The sequence below is a fragment of the Entelurus aequoreus genome, linkage group LG15 (assembly GCF_033978785.1).
Source record: "Entelurus aequoreus isolate RoL-2023_Sb linkage group LG15, RoL_Eaeq_v1.1, whole genome shotgun sequence".
In the NCBI taxonomy this organism is placed as follows: domain Eukaryota; kingdom Metazoa; phylum Chordata; class Actinopteri; order Syngnathiformes; family Syngnathidae; genus Entelurus; species Entelurus aequoreus.
Window position 1 is genome coordinate 47,931,507 of NC_084745.1, and position 6,000 is coordinate 47,937,506.

A 6,000-nucleotide genomic window follows, 5' to 3' on the forward strand; every position below is an offset into this window, starting at 1 on the left:
TCAGGCGAGCACCGGCTTTCTCTTTGTCCTTGTAGCCGCTGTCTTTCTCACACTCTATTTTCTTGTCCTTGTTCTCATTGCAGGACACGAGCAACACATTTTTATGGATTCCTACCTTCTAGTCTTCTTTCTCGATCCACTTGCTCCTGATTGCTTTAGGCAGGCTTCTTGGTCTTCTTCCCAGACTCCATCTCATCTTGGAACAGGCTTGAATGCAGGCTGCTCTTTAAGAACCACAACAGGAAAAATAAACAAGTAATTTACTTTAGATAAAAAAATTGTTTTTAAATACTCAATGTAATATAACTGAAAACAAATTACCTTTATTCTCACCTTAATTTGTATCAGGCTTAGGGTTGCAAAATTCCGGGAATATTCAAAGTTGGAAACTTTCCACGGGAAATAATGGGAAAGTAATGGGAATAAACATTGAATGCAACATGCTAGATCTTGCAGCATGATTATTAGCTAAAACAACCTGATTTAATGCAAATTCAGTTGAATTTTAACCCTTAACTGTGCATTCCTCCATCACATGTGCAGTGCATTCTTCCATCACATGCACAGATCATTCCCAGCATGCTACACACTACAGGCCACACTAGTTTTTGAGCCCAAGGACTTCATCCAGTCAGGTAAGTTTTAATGATATTACTGGGGTAAATATATTTGATCTATGGTATTTAAGTTTAATAGAGGTGTAATTTCTTGTTACTGTATGACTGTAGGCTACTCCAGCAGACTTCCACTCAAGCTAGCTAGCTGTTCCTGTACTTGTTAAATGATTTTGGGGCCAATATCTCTAACTAGCTCAGTTTATGTACCACCACAGTCTCATAATGAACCGAAAATATTTCTCCGTTAGCCGTGATGCTCATTTTCTCTATGTTAAGTCCCATTCATTTATGCTGACAACATATGCGATCCGAATTGACCTTTTTTGTGATCTGTAAAGTTCAACTAGCAAAAACTAAATCAAAACATGTAGTTTCCTCTGCCTTCTGTGCTGCTAGCCATTCTGTTGTCAAACAAAAATGTAGGTTATAGTTTGATTTAGCATGCTGATTGAGTGTTCATTAATTCATCTAGCCTATTTCTATTCATTTGTCCATCAGTAAAATATTTTTAAAGACTACAATTGTTTAGCTGACTATTTATGTCTGTGTGTGGCATTGCATTAGTGTTTTACAAGCTTCTCATCTTATTCTACAGAATAAGGTGGACGGTGTCCAACTTTGAATAATCCAAAAAATTGTCAAAATTTCCAAACTTCCCAAGCTTTACTTCCCGTGCTAAATTTCCAGAAAGTTTCCGGAAATTTACCGAAAACTTTCCACCCCTTTGCAACCCTAATCAGGCTTGTGCAAAATTCAAAATTTGGAATTTCAATTGAATTAATTTAAATAATTTACATTCAAATGAAATTGGCTCCACCCACACAACATGTTGAATCGGAATTGGAATTATATTTCCAGGAAGTAGAATTTAATTAATTGCAATTCAGAGAAATTCCTTTAAGCCTAATTCCAGGAAACGTGTCATGTCTAACAAAGGTTTTGCCCAAAATGCTAAAAATGTAAACACTAAAATGAAAAATTTGGAATACTTTGATAAAGTAAAGCATTCTGGCAAATGAAGTATTTTTCCATTATTCTTTGATGAAGGATTTTCATGGATGCAGATAAAACCTGTAAGGTGAATCTTCCAAAGTTATACGAAATACATTCTTATATTAAAGTGAACAAAACCAAGATCTCATTACTATTTTTTTTTACCTTGAAGAAAAGGCTAACAAGCAAACTGGAGAGATGGGTCGATTAGTGAGGTCCTTGGGTCTGGCGCAGGACATTAAACTTGACTAAATGGAGGGAAAAGTCATAACAATGTTTACATAAATAAACTTGCGAAATAACCATTACTTTCAGCAGAGGTGAGCTACACCTCTGGGGTGAGGCTGTTTTCAGACACACTACACAAGGAAGGAGGCTGAAGTGACAGCCAAAGCAGGTATGATTTATATCTTACTCTCTAAAGACTATTTGACTGCACTAGGGTTGTACGGTATACCGGTAGCCTACTAGTACAATACTACGATACTAATTAATCATATTTAATAATAATAAAATAATAGATTTTATTTGTAAAAAGCACTTTACATTGAGCAAACAATCTCAAAGTGCTACAGTATATTGAAAAAAAAATAATAAATAAAAAAAAGATAATTTAAAAAAATAAAAACTACAACAACCTAATAGCTAGAACTACTACACATATATCTATGAAAAGGCTTTTTTTTAAAGAAGGGTTTTTAAGTGGTGCCCTCAGGTGGTCAGGGAGAGCATTCCACAGACTGGTAGCAGCGGAGCAGAAAGCCCCGTCTCCCATAGTTCATATTTGGTACTATACTGCTTCTAAAAAGTACCGGTCCCCGCCACTCTTTTTTTTTAACGGGCGTGACGGCGCGTCGTCGTCACGTCGTGACATTGCTGGTTTTACGAGCAGAGGAGCATGTTCGGCAGCGCACAATCACGGAGTACTTACGAGCGGACAATGTGTGTAGACAGAAAAGGGAGAATGGCTTTAAGACATGGCTAGCTAGCTAGTAGCTAACGTCCAGCCGCAGTCTGCAGTGTTGTAGCTACTTCTAAATCACTAATCCTCGCCTCTGTGGCGACAAATAAAGTACGTTTATTACAAGTATCATCCCTGCAGGACGAGGAATAGCTAAACATGCTTCACTACACACCGTAGCTCACCGGCATCACAATGTAAACAAACGCCATGGGTGGATCTACACCTGACATCCACTGTAATGATACCAAGTATAGGAGCGTATCTAGTCGATACTACTATGATTACACCGATATTTTTTTAGCATCACAAAATCTTTTTTCGTTTTTTTAAAATGTATATTATTTTTATAAACTCAGGAAATACGTCCCTGGACACATGAGGATTTATATTATGACCAATGTATGATCCTGTAACTACTTGGTATCGGATCGATACCCAAATTTGTGGTATCTTCCGAAACTAATGTAAAGCATCCCAACAACAGAAGAATAAGTTATTATTACATTTTAACAGAATTGTAGATAGAACATGTTTGAAGAGAAAGTAAGCAGATATTAACAGTAAATGAACAAGTAGATTAATATTTCATTTTATAACTGTTGTCCCTCATAATTTTGACAAAATAATAGGATAAATGACACAATATGTTACTGCATATGTCAGCAGCTAAATTAGGAACCTTCGTTTGTTTACTTACTAATAAAAGAAAAGTTGTCTCTTATGTTCACTATTTTATTTAACAACAAAATTGCAATAAGAAACATATCTTTAATGTACCATAAGATTTTGTGTTAAAATAAAGCCAATAATGCCATTTTTGTGGTCCCCTTTATTTAGAAAAGTATCCATCCATCCATCCATTTTCTACTGCTTGTCCCTTTTGGGGTTGCGGGTTGCGGGGTGTGGGGTTGCGGGGTGTGGGGGGTGCTGGAGCCTATCTCAGCTGCATTCGGGCGGAAGGCGGGGTACACCCTGGACAAGTCGCAAACTCATCACAGGGCCAACACAGATAGACAGACAACATTCACACTCCCATTCACACACTAGGGCCAATTTAGTGTTTTTGGAGATGGGAGGAAGCCCACGCAGTCACGAGGAGAACATGCAAACTCCAAACAGAAAGATCCCGACCCCAGGATTGAACTCAGGACTACTCAGGACCTTCGTATTGTGAGGCACATGCACCAACCCCTGTTCCACCGTGCTGCCCTAGAAAAGTATCAAAGTATCCAAATGCATTTTGGTACCGGTACCAAAATATTGGTATTGGGACAACCCTAGTCTGCACACACAAATACAAAACAAATATTTTACGAAGACATGGTGAACACAAACTATCTGTCACTGCGCAGTCTCCAACCCTCAATTCTCCCGCAACAAGATCCTCCAACACTTTGTCTGGAAGCATGCCCCCGCACACGCCGAACGTTTCACACCCACGCTTTGCCGCAGCTGCAGATTGTCAGCGATCAGCGCACCTGGCAGCAATCAGGAGGACAGCATTAAGACCAATCGCTCCTTGGAAACTACACCGGAACGTCGTTAACTCTCAGTAGTAAGCATTACGTCTCTGGCTTCCCTCTTGTTGTCCTCGCCCTTGTTCTCCGTGTCCTTTTGTCTTTTTGACTCATGTCCCTTGTCTCCCTCGCAGTACCCGCCTTGTTCCGTGTGCTCGAGCTCTGTGCTTCGACCTCCATCCGGATTTTGGACTGCCTCATTCGATCCTCGACCCTTGCCTGGACACGGACCTCGTCGCTTCTCTCCTGCCCTCGACCTCCTGCCTGTCCCCGGACTTCCTTTGTGCCTCGCCCTCTTGGACTGATGAATAATTCATCCATCACGCACGTACAACATCCTCTGGTATTATTTGCACGGTTATTTCCACACTTAGTCCTGCAACCAACACGTAGAGTAGCATACACCTCCCACACAATCATCAAAGGTTACAATAAACCTGGTAACCTGAGTTTCTTCGTGGTGTCGTCTCCTTCCACCCCTCACGTTCATAACACTATGCTCCTGACACACCCGCTGTATGCGGGGTCTCAGCAGGTATTCGACTCTCCTCCCTCTCAAGGAGAGAGGGTTTAATGTCCAACTATTCGACTGCAAGAATTACAGGTAAATCAGACTCCTCTGGATCTAACCGTCTTCTGCCCCTAATCATCTTCTCTGCTTTTGTTAGAGGGAATTTCACAATTGTCTTCCTCCATCGACTTGATGGAAAGCTGTCCAGAGACTTTAGAGAGCTTGTCCACACCCTATAATGGAGGCCGTCCTCGATGTTTTTTTGCTGTTTCTGCCTAGAATAACAGGCAGCTGCTTTGGAAATACAAGATGAATGGACTAATGCAAGACTGACCAGTAAGAATGATCAATATTGTTTATTCAATTATTTATTCATGAAATATTGTGCTTTCACATGTAGAGTAAAACTGACACAAAGTACATATAACAATAACTTTGTTTACCTCGACCGGCACTGAGACATGCTTCTTGTCAGCTCTCGAATCCTCCGAGGATTCGAGGCCCACTCCTTCCTCACTCACTCACACTTTGTTGTGATAAAGGAGGCCACAGCTGAGTGACACGGTCAGTGTTTCCAGACAGGAAATTAGTTATTATACATATTCCATTTGATGTTACTTAGGACCAAATGTTTAAAGTAAGACACCATCGTCTGTGTGAAGTATGTAACACAGTTACACTTTTTACCAAACAAAGCTGACACTGGGAGAAAAGCGCCCCCACCTGGCTCATGTGAGACAATGCATAACATAAGGTGCAGTGCAGGCTGTGTTTGCTAAAAATGTATTGAATGTGTCAAATGATACTAATGGGATTTGGGGAACTATTGTACGGATAATTTTATTTTATTACTTTTTTGCAGTTTCTTATGAAGGTTAATTTGTGTCTTTATTTCGAAAGCTTTCATGTGACTTCAAGCTTGACACCTCATTGGCTGGTTCTGAGACGGGTTCGATTGCTTTGATTGATTAATTGAAACTTCTATTAGTAGATTGCACAGTACAGTACATATTCCGTACAATTGACCACTAAATGGTAACACCCAAATAAGTTTTTCAACTTGTTTAAGTCGGGGTCCTCGTTAATCAATTCATGGTACAAATACAAACCCCGTTTCCATATGAGTTGGGAAATTGTGTTAGATGTAAATATAAACGGAATACAATGATTTGCAAATCCTTTTCAACCCATATTCAATTGAATGCACTACAAAGACAAGATATTTGATGTTCAAACTCATTAACTTTTTTTTTTTTTGCAAATAATAATTAACTTAGAATTTCATGGCTGCAACACGTGCCAAAGTAGTTGGAAAAGGGCATGTTCACCACTGTGTTACATGGCCTTTCCTTTTAACAACACTCCGTAAACGTATGGGAACTGAGGACACACATTGTT

The 6,000-nt window shown here is 39.7% G+C and overlaps 1 protein-coding gene across 5 annotated transcripts in view; it reads left to right on the top strand.

Moving 5' to 3' along the window:
• The window catches only part of nphp3 (nephronophthisis 3), a 136,061-nt gene extending 131,564 nt beyond the window's left edge, over positions 1-4,497 (top strand). For 4 of the 5 annotated variants that reach the window (XM_062021676.1, XM_062021674.1, XM_062021673.1 and 1 more), the window contains one exon: positions 84-3,441. The gene's annotated coding sequence lies outside the window, so the exon portion shown is untranslated. Of the gene's footprint in view, positions 1-83; positions 3,442-4,225 lie in introns of those variants that run through there. The other variant, XM_062021675.1, reaches the window with a different exon arrangement.
• Positions 4,498-6,000: the final 1,503 nt, after the last annotated feature.